A 21,539-nucleotide genomic window follows, 5' to 3' on the forward strand; every position below is an offset into this window, starting at 1 on the left:
GCTTCACCCACCATCGTTTCACACCGCTGTTCACTCATCCATTTCCACAACATGGTTTTTTTGAACCCTTGCAACTCTCAGAGCACCTGCCTGCTTCCTGGGGAGGATAGAGAGTGTAAGATCTGGTGCCTGCTCCAGGGGCCCACTGCCCAAGGGAGGGCCGGGCACCCAGCCTTGAAGCCAGTACTGGCCACCCTGCCAGCCCCAGCTTCACGCCCCACATCAAAAGCAGAGGGACTGCATCCTCAGGCTTCTGGACCTCTGTGATCCAGAAGCACAACTGTCTCTGGTTTTGGCACAAGAGAAAGCAGACATCCTGTGTGATGTGACATCACCTCTTCCAGGAAGCCTTTGTGTGTCCAGCCCCCCAAGCTGAGATCCGGCCCCCCAGTCCGAGATCCAGCCCCCCACCCCTGCACGACGCTGTCATCTGAGGTGACTGTTTTAAATATGCAGGCCCAGCCCCCCCCATCAGTAGAATCAGGATTTCCGGCATGGGGTCCCAGCAGCTCCCATGGGGTCTGCTCTGCAGCCAGGGCCAAGGGCCCCTGCACACCCGGTGCCCCCGCTGTGCCCAGTTTGAACCTGCGCTGTCCCCTGCAGAGAAGCCTCATCCCACCCACCCCCGCCAGGTCGGATGCCCCACTGGTGTCCCGCCGCGCCCGGCTCCTGGTCCTGAGCGTGATATTCTATTTCTCGGCCTGCCCCACTAGACTGCAAGCTCCTGGAGGTCAGGAGCTGTGTCTCGTTTGCAGTATGTCCCAAGTGCCCGGCACACAATCAGGTCTCATTAAATGTGCGTGTCATTGAATCACCAGCCAGGTGGGAGCGTGGCACCGACCCACGCTTCTTCACAGCCTCACGCAGGCCCCATCACGCCCAGCCTGGGCCTTGACCTCTTTGCTCCCATCTGCCCACAGCTGGTGCCATTGGACCCATCACAGGGCTGGCTCTGCCGGCCACACCCAGCCCTCTGGGGTCCCGGCACTAGTGCCTGGGCTGCTCATCAGGTTGACCTTGGGCACCTGGGTTTCCTTCTACCTTGTTCCTGAGCCTTTTCTCCCCACCTCCTGCTCCAATTAATGGTGACCTGAGTTTCCTTCTTGCTCTTTACTTTTAATCCCCTTTGCCGGGGCCCTGATTTCCTCTTCTTCACTATTCCAAACGTACAGCTGTTCTCTGATGTCTGAGAACCCTACCTGATACCCTACTATCCCATTCTTAAATATCCCATAGTTCAGTTAAGCTCAACAAATGTATGTCGATGGATGAGAAGACAGATGGTTTTGTTTGTTTGTTTTAATAAGTTTTTTTTTGGCCATACCACATGGCGTGCGGAATCTTAGTTCCCCGACCAGGGATCGAACCCCTGCCACCTGCAGTGGAAGCGTGGAGTCTTAACCACTGGACCGCCAGGGAAGCCCCTAGAAGACAGATGATTGGATGGGGGTTGGGTAGGTGGATAGATGGATGGTTAAAAGAATGGAGGAGGATGGAAGATGGATAGACAGACAAGTGAATGTTGGACAGATGGAGTGGTGGATGGATGGATAGAGAGACAGAGAGAAACAGTAAGTCAGTTGAACTACCTCAATCCTGAATGTCCGGCACCAGCAGCAGAGGTTACGGGGTCAACTCAGAGAGACATCTAGAAAGTCTACCAACATGCCTAGACCAGAGTCTACAGAGAAGCAGTCCTAATCCTTGTCCCCCGCCCTCATGGCACTCAAAGTCTGTAGTACTTGGGCCCCAATCTTCAGTGGGAGCTGGATGGACAGGCCACAGCCAAACTGACCAAATCCCTGGTCATATCCAGCGCTTCCCTTCCCGGGTCAAGATCACTGCTAGGATGGCTTCCTTACCTGTAAAATGAGGGGACATTCACGGTACCTACCTGCGATACTTTCCTGGGGATGCTATAACAAATTACCTCCAGCTTGGTGGCTTACACTAACAGAACTGTACTCTCTCATAGTTCTGGAAGCCAGAAGTCTGAAATCAGTTTCTAGGCCAAAGTTAAGGTGTCAGCAGGGCCGTGCTTCCTCTGGTGTCTCCAGGGCAAATCCATTTCCTCGCCACTGCCGGTGTCTAGTGGCTGCTGTCTATTCCTGGCTCGTGGTCCCATACTCAGTCTTTGCCTCCGTGACCACATGGCTTGTACCCCTCTCTGTGTAAAACCTCCCTCTCCCTCCCTCTTCGAAGGATACTTGTGATTGCATGTGGGCCCACCCAGATCAGCCAGCATAATCTTCCATCTCAAGATGCTTAGCATGACCACGTCTGCAAAGTCCTGTTTGGACCATATAAGGGAACATTCATAGGTTCCAAGGATTAGGACGTGGCTATCTTTGGAGGCCATCATCCAGTCTCCCACACTACCCCATAGGAGCGAATTAAGTTGCGCCAGATACATAGCCACTGCTCTCTAAATATGAGCTGTCTCAATAATAACAATTATCCAGCACTGCGCTGGAGGTGCCTGGGAGCATCTGAGAGGAAAAGAGAAATTCTTCTTCTCTCTGAGTCTAGAAAACAGAATCATCACTGTCCCACATGTTTGTTTGGAAAACACAAACAGCTGCTGTTTGTCTGGCTGAGGCTCCCACCACCACTTTTTTGCAGCCACAGACCCTGTGGTCACTTCCCTAAAAGGCTCAGTCAACACAGTTTACTGAGAAACCTAACTTGGAGGAACTGTTGCTTCAGCGTTGGAGGACAGGCAAAGCGGGAGCCTACCAGCCATTGTGGCATCGTTCAAAGGCAAGAGAACTGACCCAGCAAACTCTCAGAAGGAGGAAGGGAAGCCACTTCCAAGCGAGCTGCTGGAAGCCAGAGAGGCACCATCTCGTGCCGAGACCCAGGAGCCTTCCCAGGACGAGGCCCTTGAGCTGCAGATTAAAATGCCATCTGGTTTCTGCCCTATGCCTGACCTGAAAAAAAAAAAAAAAATCACTTTGAAAGATGGAAATGGGGGTAGAGAAAAGGATAAGGAAGACTTTTGGGAAAATTGCTTGTGTTTTTCCAGGTATTTTTGGTCACTTTGGAGCAACCTTATTAACCCCTCACAGGCTGGAAGAAATTCACTTCTTTTCAGAGTCAAATGAATCCCAATGATGGATGCATCACTGGGAAATTTTAACAGGGGCTAGATGTTAAAGGTGATATTAAGTTTCTTTTTTTTTTTTTTGCGATACACGGGCCTCTCACACTGCTGTGGCCTCTCCCGTTGTGGAGCACAGGCTCCGGACACGCAGGCTCAGGGCCATGGTTCACGGGCCCAGCCACTCTGCGGCATGTGGGATCTTCCCGGACCGGGGTACGAACCCGTGTCCCCTGCATCTGCAGGCGGACTCTCAACCACTGCGCCACCAGGGAAACCCTTAAGTTTCTTTTTTTTATTTTTATTGAAATATAGTTGATTTACAATGTTATGTTAGTTTCAGGTATACAGCAAAGTGATTCAGTTATACATATATATAAATATATATATTCTTTTTAAGATTCTTTTCCATTATAGGTTATAACAAGCTATTGAGTATAATTCCCTGTAATGTACAGTAGGTCCTTGTTGATTATCTATTTTATATATAGTAGTGTGTATATTTTAATCCCAAACTCCTAATTTATCCCTCCCCACCCTTTCCCCTTTGGTAACCATAAGTTTACTTTCTATGTCTGTGAGTCTTTCTCTATTTTGTAAATAAGTTGATTTGTATCATTTTTTTAGACTCCACATATAAGCAATATCATATGATATTTGTCTTTGTCTGCCTGACTTACTTGGCTTAGTGTGATAATCTCTAGATCCATCCATTTTGCCACAAATGGCATTATTTCGTTCTTGTTTATGGCTGAGTAATATTCCCTTGTGTATATGTACCACATCTTCTTTATCCGTTCATCTGTTGCTGGACACTTAGGTTGCTTCCATGTCCTGGCTATTGTAAATAGTGCTGCTACGAACGTTGGGGTGTGTGTATCTTTTTGAATTAGAGTTTTCTTCGCATATATGCCCAGGAGTGGGATTGCTGGATCCTATGGTAGCTCTATTTTCAGCTTTTTGAGGAACCTCCATACTGTTCTCCCCAGTGGCTGCACCAGTTTACATTCCCACAAACAGTCTGGCAGGGTTCCTCTTTCTCCACACCCTCTCTGGCATTTATTATTTGTAGACTTCTGGATGATGGCCATTCTGGCCAGGGTGAGGTGGTACCTCATTGTCGTTTTGATTTGCATAAAGATGATATTAAGTTTCTTTGGTGTGACAATAGCATTCGGATTCTGAAGGGGGAATCTAACGTGTGTGTGTGTGGTCTGTGAACGCACCTTCAAATTTACTTTCAAACGGATCAACAAATACATAAGCACAGATCTCTGAAGCAAGTATGGTACAGTGGTAACAGCTGTTGAATGTGGGGAGTTAGGAAATGCCGGTGTCCATAACTCTCAGCTTCTCTGTATGTTTGAAAAGTCTTCATAACACAGAGTTGTGGGGTTGGGGAGAAAGGAAAGATGGTTAAATGAAGCGAAGAGTTCCCCTGGTCGTTTTTCCAAGACTCGACTGGATGGGCTGGGGGCACCATCTGAGGTTGAAGGGAAACCTTCAGAGAGTGGAGGCTTGTGGGAACAAAGATGTAAAACCTGGACTTTTAGGGCAAGGGACCAAAGAGGGAGATGGGAAGGGGAGAGAACACCATGGTGAGGTGCTTTCTTGGCGTAAGGACATTGGCGGAACCAAAGCCAAGCACCCGTGGAGCACTGGGGGACTGGGCGGTGTTGGCATGTTGCTGGGTACAGCTCAGTAAATGAGATGCCAGCCAAGGACGATGTTAAAGGTTAAAGGTCAGCGGCAGGAGCCTCTGAGCATTTCAGATGCAGCTCCTCTGAATCTGCTATGTTGGGGGCAGTCTGCTCTGTCCATTTTAACACAGAAGAACTGGGAGACCTGGATTTCCAGAGGAAAGAACCCCACAAGGCTCATGGAATCCTGGTCTTTTAGGCTGTGGTGGATATTGAGGCTGACACCCTCAGCCTCCCTGCCCCCAACCCCATCATTAGTCTGAACCAATCATCAATCCATCCCTCTGGAGTGATTGGCTCGGGACGGAGCCTGTGACCCAGTTCTAGTCAATGAAATGTAAGACGGTGTCGGCCAGGGGCCTTCTGGGAACAGTGACCTCACTTCCAGGAGAGCACCATGGAAGAGATGGTCTCTCTTCTTCCTCTGGATGCCGTCACCTGAACGTGATGCCTGGAACCACGGCTGCCATCTTGTGACCAGCCTGAGGACAAAGCCAACATCAGGGTTGTCAGGATAGGGAGATGGGAAGGACCTCGCTCCTTGAGGACACCTCTGGGGCATGGGACCAGCCAAGCCTGAAGCCTCTCTGTAAACTCCTGTGATGTGAAATCACACATGTCCTCATTCTGGAATTCTGTTGGATTCCATGCCTAATCCTGATACGAGACCAGGAAGCTGAACCCGTGCTAGCCCATAGGGTGCCTTTGCCTGAGTTAGGAAGGCTGCACCTTCCACAGCCTGGGGAGTGGGATGCAGCCGGCTTTCAAGCCCAACTTGCCCTTGACTCCAGGAACCCCCGTGCGGTGGGCATCCCGCACAGCGGGCACAGAGGACCTCCGGCAAAGCCCCCAGGCCCCACCTGCCAGGCTGGTACCCCTGCTGAGACGGAGGACTCCCTCCCTGCATTTCTGGATGATTCTGGCCCTTGAGAAGTTCAGGATGGTGCCAGGGGGTGAGTGCAGCCCCTACCCTCCGACTCAGTCGGCCCTTCATGGATACTTTGTCTTGAACAAGTCGCATTTCCTCCATTCTCATTCAAAGTGCTGCTTAAGTGCAACTTCAAGCCCCACCCCACTTCCTTTCCAACCAGAGTGACCCCTGAGCAGCCCTTGATGGAAACCCTGGAGGCGAGGCCGCAGCGTGAGCACCTCCGGCCGGGCTCCTCCTATCGTCTGGCCCCACCCGGCCCAAAGGCGCTGGGGGGAAATCAGGGCGACTGCCTGCTCTTCACTCAGCTGAGGACCCAAAGGTGGGTGGGTACAAGTTTCCCACGAAGTGTCCTCAGGAGCCAGATGTTTCCAGGGTGGATCCAAGGCCCCGCCCTGTTGGCCTCCCGCAGGACCCGGGGCTCAACGACCTGGAGAGTGAGAGGGCGTTGGCGGGGCGGGCCCAGGGGATGTGAGGCCGGATGGAGCTCAAGGGCCAGGAGAGTATTTTGGTCTTGACCCCCGGGGCTCCATGCAAGAGGTGGCCAGGCCCTCGACTTCTGTTTCTCACCCGAAAAGGAGAGTGTCAGCTTCTTTTCCCGACGTGGGGTGAATTCTGCTGGTGGAGCGCGCCGGACCTTGAGAATCCTGCTCAGGCTTCTGAAGACCCAGATGTGGACGGGGCGGTGGTAGCAGCCATGATGATCCAGCTGCCTCAGCGAGCACAGTCACCCGCCACCTTCTCCAGTCACAAACATTTGCTGACCCTTCTCCCAGTTCCAGGAGCCAGGACACCCCAAAGATGCAGCTCGGTGCGGAGGTCAAAGATTACAGCTTGGGGCTTCCCTGGTGGCGCAGTGGTTGAGAGTCCGCCTGCCGATGCAGGGGACACGGGTTCGTGCCCTGGTCCGGGAAGATCCCACATGCCGCGGAGCGGCTGGGCCCGTGAGCCATGGCCTCTGAGCCTGCGCGTCCGGAGCCTGTGCTCCGCAACGGGAGGGGCCACAGCAGTGAGAGGCCCACGTACCGCAAAAAAAAAAGAAAAAAAAAAAAAAGATTACAGCTTGGAGTCAGTTGGATACAAGCTCTGCCTGTCCTCAGCTGTGTGACCTTCGGCAAGTGACTTCACCTCTCTGGTCCTGGTTTCCTTGTCTACCAAATGGGGGTAACAGTCGCTCCCTCCTGGGGCTTTCAGCAGGACTTGTTTGGTACACACAAAGCACTTAACACGCTCCCTGGCATGTAGTAAGCATCATCAGTAAACGTGTCTAGTGACTGGTAAGAATGCACAGCACTTCCCAGTTTGCGAAGCACTTTCGAGGCTGTTCCCTCATGACCCTGAAGAACTGTTGCCCTGGCTCAGAAGGCAGAGCAACCCGCCCTGAAGCAGGAGTCCAGCTCATTCCCAGCCCCGTCTCTCTGGCTCCCCCCCTCCCACTTTCCAGCCGCCTCCAAAGCCATCGCCTCCCCAGCACAACCCCCGCAAGGCTGGGAGTCAGCCCAGGTTGAGTTTCAGGGTCGATTCTCACTCACCAGATGACTGGGGGCCAGTCGCTTCTTCCCCTTTCTGTTCCCAGTTTCTTCATCTGAAAAGTTAAAAGCTGGATCAACCCCCGAGTCCCTTTTCCTTCAACGTGCTGAGATTTCTGCTAGATTTAATGTCTATTGCCTTAATTATGTTTTTAATACTTACTGTGTGCCAGACACCAACTATTATTACTAGGAATATATGATTTCTAGTCCTCACAAAAAAACCGTGGGAGGCGAGCCACTTTATCCCCATTGTACAGATGGGGAAACTGAGGCTCAGAGGGGAAGAGACTTCCCCAAGGCTACTCGGTGAGTGGGGGATAGAGCTGGGATTTGAACCCATGTTGGTCAGATTCCAAACTCAACCTTTTCCCATAATGTTGCCTTCAGCTCAATCCCTCCATGGCCCGGTTAGCTTCTCGGTAAATGACCAGACTTCCCCTCGGTCAGCCACCTTGGAACTGGGAGGTATTGGTGAGATTAGGAAGACCAGAACCCCCCACGGGGCAGGGAGCCCTCTGGGCACACAGCCCCCGCTCATTCCATGAACATCCCCTGTGCACCTGTGCCGTGCAGGTCCTCGGCCAGGTATGCAGTTACGAGAGGCGCCAGAAGTCACCAGACAGCTGCCGAGCCGTGTGATTAGAGCCTGGGAAAGGCCAGAAGGCTCCAGCCACGTCTTGCTTTCAATTGCAGGTCCCTTGAGTCCCCTCATGAGCATGCCAGAGCCCCCTCCACACACACACACACACACACACACACACACACACACACACACACACACACACACACACACACACACACACACACACACACACACACACACACACACACACACACACACACACACACACACACACACACACACACACACACACGCCTCACTCTCTCATGCAGTGCCTGGAGTAACACCGGCAGGGAGTCCCTGTTCAGTAACTGTTGTCTTAATTAGTTCATGAATGAGTGAGTAAAGTGGACGAGGGAATTAGTGGGTCTAACCCTTGAATATAGAGCTTGTTGTTTCCTGTATGTTCTGTGTGGCTGCAGAGCCCATGGTGTCATTCTGTTCACAACGAGCTTCTCGCGCTGCTTAGAACTGGGGACTCAGCGTATGGACAAAGAGCCCACTTGCCTGCAGGTCGGGAGCTGGCTTCTAACAGTGACTTTGTTACGAATTCCCTGAGAGACGTACAACTACTTTTCCCACCTCTCCAGCCTCTCTAGACCTAAGCTTTTCATATTCTATGGAGAAATCTGAGTTCTGTCCCCCAAGGTCTGTAGGGCCCGTGCTGTGCAGGAGCCAGCTTAAATAGGCTAAGGTGGGAGATGTACACCATGGAAATTGGCAAAGGCCCTTTTTGCTTTCCTGAAGAGCCTGTTAAATTTCTGCCAGCTTGCCACTTTAAAAGGCCCAGATGTCTTTGAAGCATCTGGTCTTATCTTTAAAATTCCTGTGCATTTTGCAGTTACTTCACAAAACATTATTTTTCATTTTAATGAATTTTTAAAATAAACTTATTTATTTATTTATATTTTTGGCTGCGCTGGGTCTTCATTGCTGCGCGCGGGCTTTCTCTAGCTGCAGCGAGCGGGGGCTGCTCTTCGTTGTGGTGCGTGGGCTTCTCATGGCGGTGGCTTCTCTTGTTGTGGAGCACGGGCTCTAGGTGCGCGGGCTTCAGTAGTTGTGGCTCGCAGGCTCTAGAGCGAACCTGCTAAAAACAAAGTCAATTTTCTAAAAATTCAAAATCCAAAAGGAAAATACACTGGAGCATTGCATGATTTCTAAGTGTCCTAAGAGTCCATAGGGTTTGGTCTCCCTTCTTTAATTAGCACCAGTGAAAGTAGGATTTCCTCGTACTGGCTGTGAGGGAAGTGCCACGGCTTACACAGGTGCCGGCCCATCACCAGCAGTTGTCTTCCCGTGTGGTCAGAGTTTGGGGAAGATGAGGGAGGGGAGGCTTGATTCTTCCAGGGCCGTGGTTTCTCCAAGTGTCTTTAGCCACCTGCCTCGGCATCACCTGCTGAGTTTATTAAAATGCCGATCCCCAGGCCCTGCTGAGGCCTATTTCTGGGATAAGCCCCGGGAATAACAAGCTCTCTGCTTGCAGAAATGGCGTGAGCCACCGCCATGTTGCAAAACACCGGTGGGTTAAGCGTATACTTGCCTTTCAGGGGCAGGCGGGCCTCAGAAGAAGGATGGAGCAGCATGTTATCGCCTGTTAGTCCTTTCTCTGGGGGCTAGAACTCGCTCTCCCTGCCCCCATCTTCTTGCAAAGAGGGGACATATCAACTTGGATTTCTCCCAAGAAACTGAGGGCTCATCCAGCCCTTCTTTTCCCTCAGCTTGGGGTGGACCTTTGGGTGATACGAAAGGAAGCAGTTTTAGTATCAGAAAAACTTTATTGGAAAATTCTCATCCTGAGCTGGTGTAGCACGTGATGTGGTATTGCCATTCATTAAAACCAACTGAAGGGAAAAAAAAAAAAGATCTGTGCTTGCAGTGGGCCAGTGCACAGCCCGGCGGTCCAGGTGGGCCGCGTGGGTCCATCCCAAGAGCGGCAGGACTGCTGGGCTCTGTCCATCTCAGCTAATGGAAAAGTGCCGACTCCTGATTCAGGCAGCGCCAGAGGCCAAAGCCCCCTCCATTACCTACCGTGTGAGCTTCCCTCTCTTTGAGCCCCGGTGTCCTCAGCTGAAAACATGGGGCCGATGCTCCCTCCCCAGGGTTGTGGGGAGACTCAAACTGGACACACCGTGACTGGAAAGCCCTGGGCACCTGCGAGCCCTCAGAATGTGCGTGTGCTCCTGGGAGCACGCGGACCTGGCCCTTGTGGGGTCACTGCCTGGTAGGATCCAGCCAGCCGGATTCCTGGGACACTCAGGCATCTCTACTTCCTCATCTGGGTCACATCCCAGAGCTGAGACACTCGAGTCTGGGTTTGGGGCAAGTTTGGTTCAGGCCGCCCCAGGGGCAGGTCAGCATCACCTGGACCACAGTGTTCTGGCCTCTAGAGTGGGGTCATCCCCGCCGTGGGGAGTGAAGGGGCTCTGACCATGGTTGCAGCCTGAAATCTCCAGGATGCCAGTGGTCAAACAGGGCCTAAAATGCTGCTTCTAAAGGCAGAGACTATTCTTCCACCTGGGACCTACCCCAGCACCTACCAAACTAACACCCAGAATGTGTTCACATCCACCTTTTTGGAGGCATGAATGTGCCAGGGAAAATCCCCAACTGAAGTTGCCCCTGGATCCCGGGCACCTTCATAAGAGCCTTTGCCGAGGGCTGGGAAACAGCCACACCTTCTGTAAACAATTTGGAAATCCATGTCAGGAGGCCTGAAAAGTTCGTATCAACTCCGTGTACTCGAATGTTTGTCCAGTAGGTGCTGTCGGGCACCTCCTGTGCGCCAGGTCCCTGTAGGAAGCTGGAGATGGGATGATGCACCAGACGTAGTCCTCAGGGTGCGTGCTGTCTAGTGGGGGGCCACCAAATGCATTCATGTCACGTGGTGACAAATGCCCCCGAGAAAATAAAGCCAGACCATGGCAGAGAAAGCAAGGACAGCCCTCTCTGAAGAGGTGACATTTGAGCAGACCCCTGGATGAAGAAAAGGAAAAGCCACATGAATGACTGGGAAAAGAGCATTCTGGGAGCAGCAGTGCAAAGGCCCTGAGGCAGGACCACGAGGACAGCAAAGAGCCCCGTGTGGCCACAGAGGGGTGAGGGGTGCAAGGGGGGTGACTTGGAGAAGTGACCAGGGACTAGATCATACTGGCCACCCCGTAATGCCACTCCTGGACATTATCCTAAGAGAACAATTAGAAAGAAGCAAAAACACAACCCCCACAGGCATTTGCCGCATCATCCCGGAGGACCAGAAGTTTCCAGTCTACCTAAATGGCCACCAACACGGGGGTAGTGTCATAGAGGATGGCATACCAGCCCCTGGGTACTACCCAAACTCCCCAGACAGTTGTGAAGATCTGGTAGCAACGGGGACAGTATGCATGATATAATATGCTTTTTAAAAAACTCACAGTTCAAAAATACATTCTCGCACCAAAATGAGGGCCAGGAGCTGTTGGGTTAGAGCGGGGGTGGGGGGCAGGACATGGGAGGACACTTCTTTTTTTCCTTTTTCAAATTTTATATAATGCGGTTGCTGTATTATTTTTATAATGTAAAAAAAATTAAGGGGGAAAATGTGTTCAAACCAAACCAATGGTGGAGGCAACGAAAAGGCTGGTTTCCCTTCCTCATGATACCAACCCCCCGCACCGATGTTTCAGGTCTTCTCACCACCACCTCCTGGAACCCAGCCAGCCCGGGGAGTGCATGGATCCTCAGGGATGTGCAAATCCTACCCCCCGAGTAGCCGTCTTGCCCAAAGCATAACTAGATGTCATGTCCAGAACAGGTGCGGGGCGCTGGGGGTGCGTTCTTACAGGACAGCTGAAAAAACCTCACCCCCAAATACCCGCCTGGCTTCTGCCTGACCTCCCACCATCTGAAACTCATGTGGTCCCCAGGGCTTTCCTCCCAAACCCTGATGGAGGCCGTGTTCAATCCAAGGTGAGGCCGGCCCCAGCTGCAGCCGAGCTCCAGGCTCACTGCCTCTGGCCCAGGGGGTTAAACAGCCCCCCAGCCCTCTCCTGCCTTGGGTCCCCAGGCTTGCAGGCAAATCGGAGGCTGCCTTGCCCTGAAACGCCCTATGGACCGCCGGCTGCCCTCGCAAGGGGCACGAGGCCCTGATGGACTCAGAAAGCCTCGCCCCCACTCCTGCTTCTTCCACTGTCCCCACTCCCAGGCTGCCCCCTCCCCGGGTGCCAGCCAACCCACTAAGCTGCTGTTTCTTGGGCTTAAAGCATTCTGCCCACCCAGCTCTGTGCTTGGCTGAGCCTTTGACACTCAGCGCAGACGTCCCCTCCTCCAAGCAGCCCTCCCTGACCTCACCACATCCCAGTGTGGATCAGGACCCTGTCCTGGCCTCTCCTGCCCACCACAGCACCCATCGCGGCAAGCCTAAGGGGAAAAGTCTCTCTACGTGCCCCGTCCCCATCCCACACTCTCGGGAGCGCCAAGGGCCCCTGCTGAGAAAGCCATGGAGTCACGGGACAGAGCCCGGTCGCCAGCTCGGTGGGGAGAAGAAGCCCTTCGGGCAGCCAGCAGCACAGAAGGAGAGGCAGCCCCTGCAGCCGCCAGAGGGCGGAACCAGGCCGGCCCCGCCCAGCCCACCCAGCGCCCCACATGGGTAACATGTCCTGGGTGTGACACCCACCAGCAGGCAAGGGACCTGGCGTTTGCTGAGTGAGCCCCCCAGAATGGCCAGGTCTGAGCCTGCACGGACCAGGTCCCTGAGGGGCCTGAACAGGGGCCGTGTCCAGCAGCTGTAGACACACACAGGCGTCCACGTGATGGGAGTTGTGGCTTCTGTTTTCCCAAATGGAAATAGTATATAAATTGTGTCCTGTTTTTGTTGTTGTTTTAATGATCGTTGCAAAAACAAAAACAAAACGAAAACATACGAAAAAGATACAAAGACAAAACCCCAAATTGGACTCATTCTACACCCACCCTCAGAAGGCTCTGGAAACTTTAAAGAGAACTTTAAACGGGGATTCTCAGATTCCTGGGTCCGGGGAGGCAGCGGGGGGCACCGCTAAAGGGCCCCCAGGTGCACGTTCCCAGAAAGTCCCAAAGGCCCCCGAGAGGGTGCATCAGTGCCCAGGAACTCAGAGTTTCCACCTTCAAGTGTTTGCTTTCTTGCAAGTGTTTGAAGTCCTGCCAGAATCTTCCGAGGGGAGGTAGGGCTGCAGAAGAGGAGTCCAGGAGAGAGAGGAGAGGGAGGGGGACGGGAGAGTCTTCTGAAACGGGTCACAAGCCGTGGCAGCCCCCGACGGGTAGCCCTGCCCTTGGGAGGCTGCAGAGGCCTGGGTTCGTGCCTCAAAGCCCTGCTCCCTCTCCGGGTGGCCTGGGCGAGCAGGGCCCTTGGGGACCCCGTGTCCTTACCAACACACAGAGGTCTGTCTCTAAGGGGCCTTCAGGCCCTGAGATTCTGCCTCAAGTATTGTTTTCCTGATTCCTTCCACGTCAGGTGGCACAGATACACTTCATCTTTGGTGGAAACGCCACCTCACTGAAGATTTTGTTCTGTGACTTCAGCTGCTTCCTCCAGAGCTCACACCTCACCCAAAATGCTGATGAATCTTGACTCTGTAGCTTTCACTCCCAAACCCGCCCCAAAAGGCCCCCAGAAGGAAAACCAGTCATCCAAGAGGCGAGGGCTTCTGATTCATGAATCTCCAAAACTAAAACTACAAGCTTTGGAAACCGTTCCGGGTGAGTTCAGAGTCTGAACCGTTTCTTATTTTGACCCCCCTCCACGCTCCCAGCTGGTCTCGACTCAACACGCAATGGGCCCGATTCAGTGAACAGAAACTGGCTTGGAAGGGCGTGAAGGGAGGTATTTGGTTGAAGCCCGTCTGCGAATCGAGGAGGCTGGGCATGGGGTGGGGAGCGAGGGCTCCTCCCCGGCTTCGCGTGTGGCTTCTGCAACTGCTCCGGCCGCAGGAGCGGGATGAACCTCCGTGACTTGGACGCGAGGATGCGGCACTCCACAGCCCGGGTTAGGCCTGCAGAGGCTGGAGAGAGAGGACGGTGGGCCCCCGGCCTCCACACGAAGGGCCCGGGGGTCTCGCTGGAGCCCTCACTTGCTGGGTGGCCACGTGGCCATTCTGAGCCTCCGCCTCTTCATCTCCGTAACGGGGATGAGCTGAACTTAAACTGGGGGACAGTGGTGCCCCCAGAGATGTGCCACCCTCGTTTCCAGTACCTGTGGGTACGTCAGGTTACACGGCAAAGGGGAATTACCGTGGAAGTTTAGCTCGCTAATCAGCTGATTTAAAGACAGAAATTATCCTGGGTTATCCAGGTGGGTCCAGTGTAATCCTAAGGGTCCTTAAAAGTGGAGAGAGAGGTAGAAAAGGGAGTCAAAGTAAAGTGATGGAGAAAGGATTCTACCTGCCAGTTCTGGCCTTGAGGATGAGGGAAAGGACATGAGCCAGGCACACAGGCGCCCATAGGATCTGGGAAAGGCAGGAAAGGGGGTTCTCCCCTGGCACCTTCAGAAGGAACACGGCTCCGCGGACACCTTACTTTGGCCCAGAGACACCCACGTCAGGCGTCTGACCTCCAGAACTGTAAGATAATACGTTTGTGTTGTTCTAAGCCTCCGAGCTGGTGCTAACTGGTTACAGCGGCCATAGGAAACTCATTCACGTACCGTGCGGGGTTGTGGGGATGAAAGGAATGTCTGCACCCGCTGCCCTCAGCATGCTGGAAGCGCTCGGCAAATGTTGGCCATTTTCATCACACGTGAGAGGGATTCGGGGTTTGGTGCCAACCGCTTCCCCAGAACACCCACCATTCCCAGGCTTCCAGCAGCCCTGGGCACAGCCAGCGGGGTGCACCTCCTAAAGATAGCCCTGAGGGTGCAAAACTGGGCCCTGGGCACCGTGAACAGACCATCAGAACCGTCCATTCTTGCTCGCTCAGCAGAACTGTATGGATTTAAGGGGCAGGGAGGCCGTGTCCAGTTTTTCTCGGCACCGACTTATCCCTAACCTCAGGGGTGGGAGGCGGAGCGGGGGTGTCTGTGTTTGTTACAGCTCCCAGGTGCTTCCCACGGACGGCCAGAGCCGTGGACTTCATCTAATCCAGAAAGAATGCTGACTGCAGGCCTACCCAGCAGATCTTTACTATGTCGTTAAGGACAGTAATGTCAACCAGGGCGTCACCGTTTGTTGACGGGGCACTAGGCTACACACCTCTTATATGCTGTCTACTAAGTCCTTCAACAAATGGAAGTTGTTGGTGCTAATATCAGCTCCCCCACTTTACAGATGGGAAAGCTGAGGTTCAAGACCGTGAAGAAACTCACCCAAGATCACTCAGTTATGCAGAGATGGAGCCCAGATTTGAAATCATAACCACCCGACATCACCGTCTTTCCCCCAAGAGCGCGTAAGTCCTCACCCAGCTCCATGCAGCGTTGCGGGGCGTGGCCACCCAGCCCAGTTCCTCCAGCGCCCGATGGCAGACGTGGGCCGCAGTGGAAGAGGCTCACTCCGGTTTAGGGAGACCTGAGTTTAGGTTTGGACTTGGGGAGGGAGGAGTAAACTGTCTCCTCCGTCAGTCACTGCATAGTATTTCTTGGTCTATGGCTTGCTTCGAAAACACAGTCCCCCTGAGTCAAGGCTTATCACAATGAATATCTTTGCAAAATAAATTCCACATATTTTCAAAAAGATGCTTCATGTATAATGCAGTGGAGATGTGTTTAGCTCAGAGGACTATGTGTTTTCGAGTGTCGAAGCCCCCCAGCCAAGACCACCAGGGGCGCGAGCGATGGAACAAGTGGGTTTTTCCCTCGTTGCATCATTAGTGGACCCTCCCTATGGGGAACTGTTGAGTGAGGGGGTGTCAGAAAGAGCCTGCTGTGGGAGTGGGCTTTGGGCAGGCGGGCAGTTCGGGGAGGGTCTGAGGAAGGGGGTTCACTCTGGAGTGGGTGCTGTCGGAAAGGGGGGCAGTCCTCTGATGAGGGTCTGACTCATCTACAGGGAGGGTGGGGGGAGCTGTGACGGGTAAAGAAGCAACCCCTCATTTTAGCCGAGCGGAGACAAGGTTTGCTGTTGCGTGTGTGACCTCCCTCGCTTTATCATGACCTTGTGTGAGGTCGGCGTGCTGTGAGGCGGCTGATGCCCACATCAGGAGGACAGCACGGCGCAGCTGGGCGCCAGGCCAGTGCCCGGGTGTCGGGGGGCCTTTTGCTTCCTCCAGAGTAACGAGAGGGAACCCTTCTTCAAATACTCTACAATTCCTGCTTTTCACACTGGCCTCCCCTCTGCGCAGGCTCCGGATGGGGGCTTAGACAGTTCCCAGCTCCACACCTCAGCTGGCTCATCTGCAGAATTAAGCTCTGTTTCCCAAAGCATTTTCCACGTAACACTAGTGTCACGAGAGTAACGGAATAAAAGGGTTCCCTGGACTATTGAGTTTGGGCAGCACTGGCTTCTTTGCTGCAGGACTTCTCAGAGCCTTTAATATGCTTCAGTACATTGTGAAATGCCCAGAAAGAAATGGGGTACTCTTGAAACTTGTTTGGCTAGAATAACTCTTGGGGTTTTGTTTTGTTTTCTTCAGGGTGCAGTGACCTATGGAACAGAGTTTATGCAATGCTGAAACAAAGGGGGTTCCAAAACAGTGGTGTCCAGCTGGGAGGACTTGGGTCCTGAGGCCGGGGGTACTTACATTACAAGGGGTTCCTATCCCGCTCTTTCTCGCACATGCATACATGACTACTGGATAGATGGACCAGAAGCTGCTGTGATTGATTAAGGACAAATCTGTTGGCCAAACCATGTAACAGAATTCAGCCGTGTCAGATAATTATGGAGGTTCCCAGTGTGTGGAGATTTAACGTGAAGCCCTCTATGAGCCCTGGGTGGTCTGCTCTCGCCCCCCCACGCTCCGGCAGCCTCAGGTGACCCTCCAGCTGAAACCGGCCTTTGCCAGATCTGCTTTCGAGTGAGCTTCTTCCCTGGGAAGGCTTCTCACCTGCTGCTCCCTCCGCCAGGAAGCTCCCAGGTCCATCCTCCCTCCCTCCCGGGTGAGGCCAGGTCCCTGCTGCGTTCTTGTTCTCCAATGCCCCTTTCCTCGTTCTTTTCCAGCACCTTCCACACTGTGATTTGCGTGGATTCCTCTCAGCATCTGATGGTGTCTGTCTCCCCCCTAGAGAAAGGGCCGTGTCTGTTTTGTTCTCTGTTGCAGCCACCAGGCTTGGCACACAGTAGGTGCTCAATAACCACGTGTTGGGTGAATAAATGAATGAGAGGCCTGTGCAGAGTATTTTAACACTTAAAAGGGTCTCTACGACTCAAAAACGTTGGAAGCCACCGATCAAAAGGATGCATAGGGGCTTCCCTGGTGGCGCAGTGGTTGAGAGTCTGCCTGCCGATGCAGGGGACACGGGTTTGTGCCCCGGTCCAGGAGGATCCCACATGCCGCGGAGCAGCTGTGCCCGTGAGCCATGGCCACTGAGCCTGCGCGTCCAGAGCCTGTGCTCCGCAACGGGAGGGGCCACAGCAGTGAGAGGCCCGCGTACCGCAAAAAAAAAAAAAAAAAAAAAAAAAGGATGCATAGAAGTATTAACAGTTAAAAAATATATATATATATGTATATTAACCATAGGTGAGGGGTGGCCGCCGAGGGCTGTGGGGTTGCCTGGAGGAGGGAGCAATGGACTTGTTCTAAACTTGAGTGCGGTGACGGTTGCCCAACCTGTGATACCAAAGGCCATGGATGGAATGGCACGCTTCAATGAGTGAATGGTACACTAGTGAGTCAGGCCTCAGAGCTATTACCAGAAAGAGGTGAATCTGGGTAAAAAAGGAGGAGGCTGTTCTTTGCACTATACTTAAAGCTTTTCTTCACACTTAAAATTGTGTCCCCCCCGAAAAAAGTTTTCCAAGTGGCTGTACCAGCTTCCTCTGTCTCGAGTGAGCAGGACTTTAGCGACCCCGCCCCCTCCCTCGTTCAACAGGCACTGACTTTGCATTCATTCTGAGCCTTACATGTGTCTATGAGAAGGACTTTACTGCATTAATTTGCTCCATCCTCAGAGCCTCCCTGTGAGCTAAGTCTTATTAATTGATCCATCACGCAGATGGGAAAACTGAGGCCCATGAGGGGAATAGCTTGCCGAAGTTACCCAGCACATAATGAGAGGGGGCAGGACCCCAGTGCAGGACATCGAAGAGTCCAGAGTCTTGGCCACTGATCCCCTGAATGCAGGCGTGTGTGTCAGTTATGGGATGTGGGTCCAGAGACCAGCCCTGTGAAAAATTAGGCGGGGTGCTGTTTTTTTCCAAGGGGGTCTAATTCGGTCTCTGGCACGTGTCTTGCCCACAGCACCTGGGCTGCCTCTGACCAAAGGGGCCGCAGAAACCTCAGCAGCCCGTGTCGCAACAGCACGGCCCTGCCACACGGCCAAGCAGGCAGCTGCCCAGGAAGACACAGCCGCGGGTGGCCTGGCACAGGTGTTGCCAGGGGTCAGACCGCCTCAGTGACGCCTGGCGGGGATGCCAGGGGTCAGGCCACCTCAGCGACGCCTGGCGGGGATGCCAGGGCCTCAGGCAACCAGACCTCCCCCGGGAGACCTTCCCTGACCCCCCACCGGCCGGGAGGTGAGATCCTGAAACCAACCTCCCCCCCGCAGTTCTCCTTCCACGGGCAGCGAAACGTGGAACTTCCACCCAGGACTCCTTTCGGGGAGTCGCTTGTTCCTTCGGGCAGGACGTGGAGCACTGGATTCAGGAAGTTGCAGGGCGCTTGCAGTTTGCAACTTCATGTTTTCACTTTTCTTATCAGAAAGGTGCATGACTAATCCTGGGAGCCGGGCACCTTGTCGCTGTGGAACTACCTTGGTGTTCAGGGTCCTCGAAACTTCGCTCGTTTCTCTTGTGTGCGCGTCAAGGTAGGGGCCTGAGCTGAAACGAAATTCAGAATGAGAAGAGCCGAAATAGAAAGGAGAAGAGTGGGAGACCCAGCGGGAGCCGGTCACGCGCTCCGAGCCCAGGCTGCCCCTGCTGGGGTCTCTGCACCAGGCGGGGATCCCACTCCCAGCAGCCTCCCCAGGAATCAGCATTGGCCCAGCAACGGCTCAGCTTCTGAGCCACGGAGACCTGGCTCCACCAGTGGACCACTGCCCGACACACAGAATCACTCCTCTCTCCTAAGCCTCAGTTTCCACATCTGAAAAATGGGTGACAGTAACACCCACCCACCAGGTTGTAGAGGACCGAGTCAGCATGCCCATAAATAGGTACTGTTAATTCTAACAGTGACTATAATTGCTGAGCACCGATTTATTCTATCAAGCGATATGATCCAACATTTAACTGTTCCACCCCATCATGCTCCAGGGATCATGCTGAGAGCTGCCCCCTTTCCTTATATGATCATTACAGCAATCCAGTGAGGAGGTCTTATTATTTCTAGTTTTAAAATGAGGGAACTGAGGTTATTAGGGCCGAGTGGCCTGCCCAGAGTGGATCTAAGCTTGTGGGCCTTAGGTCTGACTTAAGTCCTCTTTAAGATAAAGAAAACAAAAATTAATGGAATTTAAAAAAATTTTTTTAAAGAATACAAAATTCGGCACCCAGCCCAGTAAAGGACCCATGCAAGAAAGGAGCAATAGAATGTCAGCTTCGCAAGCCCCGTGGTACCTCTGTCGCTGAGCCAGGATCCCCCCAAGGCTGGGTGAGCCCAGGCCTAGGCCTCGACCTCCTCCTCATGCAAGGAAAGTGCATGTCACCCTGGGACCCTGAAGGAGGAGGGAGGAAGAGGAGTGGATGGAGGGCAGGGAGGGGACTGAGAGTGACACATGTGGGAGGGAGACAGGGAGGCGGAGGCCGACAGGTGGCTGAGGGGCAGCCAGGAGCGTGGGCCATGGAATGCACCGCCGCTGATGGTTAAGCAGAGCGTGGGAGTTGGCCACTGGCCCGCTAAGAGCCAGCCAGGTTCTAGGTCATTCTCCTTAGCTCTTGTGTGGATAATGGAGAAGAGCAGGCAGCCTGGAGACCAGGTGGGAGGCTGTCATGACTTAATTTTAATTAATGTAAATGTAGATAGCCACGTGGGCCAGTGGCTGCCACGTTGGACAGTGGCTGCCACGTTGGACAGCACAGCACTGAGCCATCATGGGGTTCAGGCTGGGGACTTGTGATCAGATTTGTGTGGCTCGTGGCCAGATGTTTGCAGAAAAATAGTTACTCCGCTAGGGTACTAGTCCAGGCAAGAGTTGGTGGGGGCCCAGAGGGAGCCAGGTGGCAAGGGTGACACTCAGGTTTCTAGACTCTGCAGCTGTCCTTAACTGAGAAGCAAAGAGCAGAAGCCAGCTCTGGGGCTGAGGGCAGCGGCTGAAATAACGAATTCAAGTTAAGACAATTTGAGTTTGAGGCGCCGGTGGGCTGTCTTGGCAGAGAAGTCAAGGGGGGATTCATTAGACAGTTTGGGAATCTGTCACATTGGTGCTAAAGATGTGGATCTGGATGTCGTCAGCCAAGGGTGGCTGTGTCACGTGAGGAGACCCTAAGAGACGGCACAACCCTAGGAGGTGGCAGATGAAATAACAAATTCCCACCTGGCCACCCCGATGCTGACACCAGCAGCGGGCTCACACTGCCTTGACAGATGACCGTCAGGATAGCAACAGCCATGTGTGTCGAGCTGTGTCACTGCCAGGCCTGAGCCAGGCTCTCTGCGGGCATTTCATCCTTGCTGCCCCACTGCCAGTTCAGGGCTGAGGTTGCCATTTCACTGGCAGAAGCTTCTCTCTTCACACGCTAGACTCAGGATTTAAAAATAAAGAAAAATAAAGCTTGGTTCAAAATTAGCACAAGACTCGCTACAAAGAACACAAGACACGGCTTCCTGTGTGTTTTTTCTTCAGTTTTTTTTTAAGACTTCCAGAAAAGTCTCCTCTGCAAAGCTGAGACGAAAAGGGTAAAAAATGCAAATGTGATGGTCCAACCTTGAACCATCATCTGTATGTGCCCAGCCCAGGGGAGCCACACAGAGACTGAAGAGAGAGGTATCCAAGTCCTAAGTTCTCAGAAGCTCCAAACAGGAGCTGCCTGGAATTATGGGGGGGGGGGGGGGTCACCAAGACTGTGGGCTCCTTTAGGGCAGAGGCAACTCCTTTAACACTGTGTCCCAAACCTGGCCTCATGCTTGGCTCAGCGGATGGATGGATGGACAGAAGATCAGTGGATGGATGGAAGGTGGAGAGGTCGGTGGGTGGATGGGTAAATGAGTTAATGAACAAACTGTAGTTCTGGAAACTCCATCACTTGACGGCTAACAGAACCAATCTAAGAGGAAATGCAGCCAAATGCCTCTACTTGCAGGTTTGGGACTCACATGGACCCAGACGTGAGTCCCCACTCCACCCTCGCTGGCACTCGATGCTGTTTTGACCAATTATTCCTGTTATTTTGAGGCATCTAATTTTTCACAGATCCCAGTGTTCAAACACAAGGTACGAAAAGGAAAATGCCCAGAAGCCCTGGTCAGTCCCTTTCCGACCCCTCCAGTCTCAAACGCTAGTCCCATCCACACAGCTGAACAGAGACATCTTGGCGGTAAACCGTCGCCTTCCGTCTCTTGTAGCCAGTCGACATGGATGGGATACGGTTGGGCCAACTGCTTGCCAGGTTGAAGA

General features: G+C 53.2%; 1 long non-coding RNA gene across 1 annotated transcript in view; it reads left to right on the forward strand.

Moving 5' to 3' along the window:
• Nucleotides 1-15,231, forward strand: part of LOC309794453 — a 449,561-nt gene extending 434,330 nt beyond the window's left edge. Inside the window, exon 7 of the long non-coding RNA XR_014292049.1 lies at nt 15,160-15,231. This is a non-coding gene — a long non-coding RNA (uncharacterized lncRNA). The remainder of the gene's footprint in view (nt 1-15,159) is intronic.
• Nucleotides 15,232-21,539: the final 6,308 nt, after the last annotated feature.

This window comes from Mesoplodon mirus (genome assembly GCF_964341445.2).
Source record: "Mesoplodon mirus genome assembly, chromosome: 19".
NCBI lineage: Eukaryota > Metazoa > Chordata > Mammalia > Artiodactyla > Ziphiidae > Mesoplodon > Mesoplodon mirus.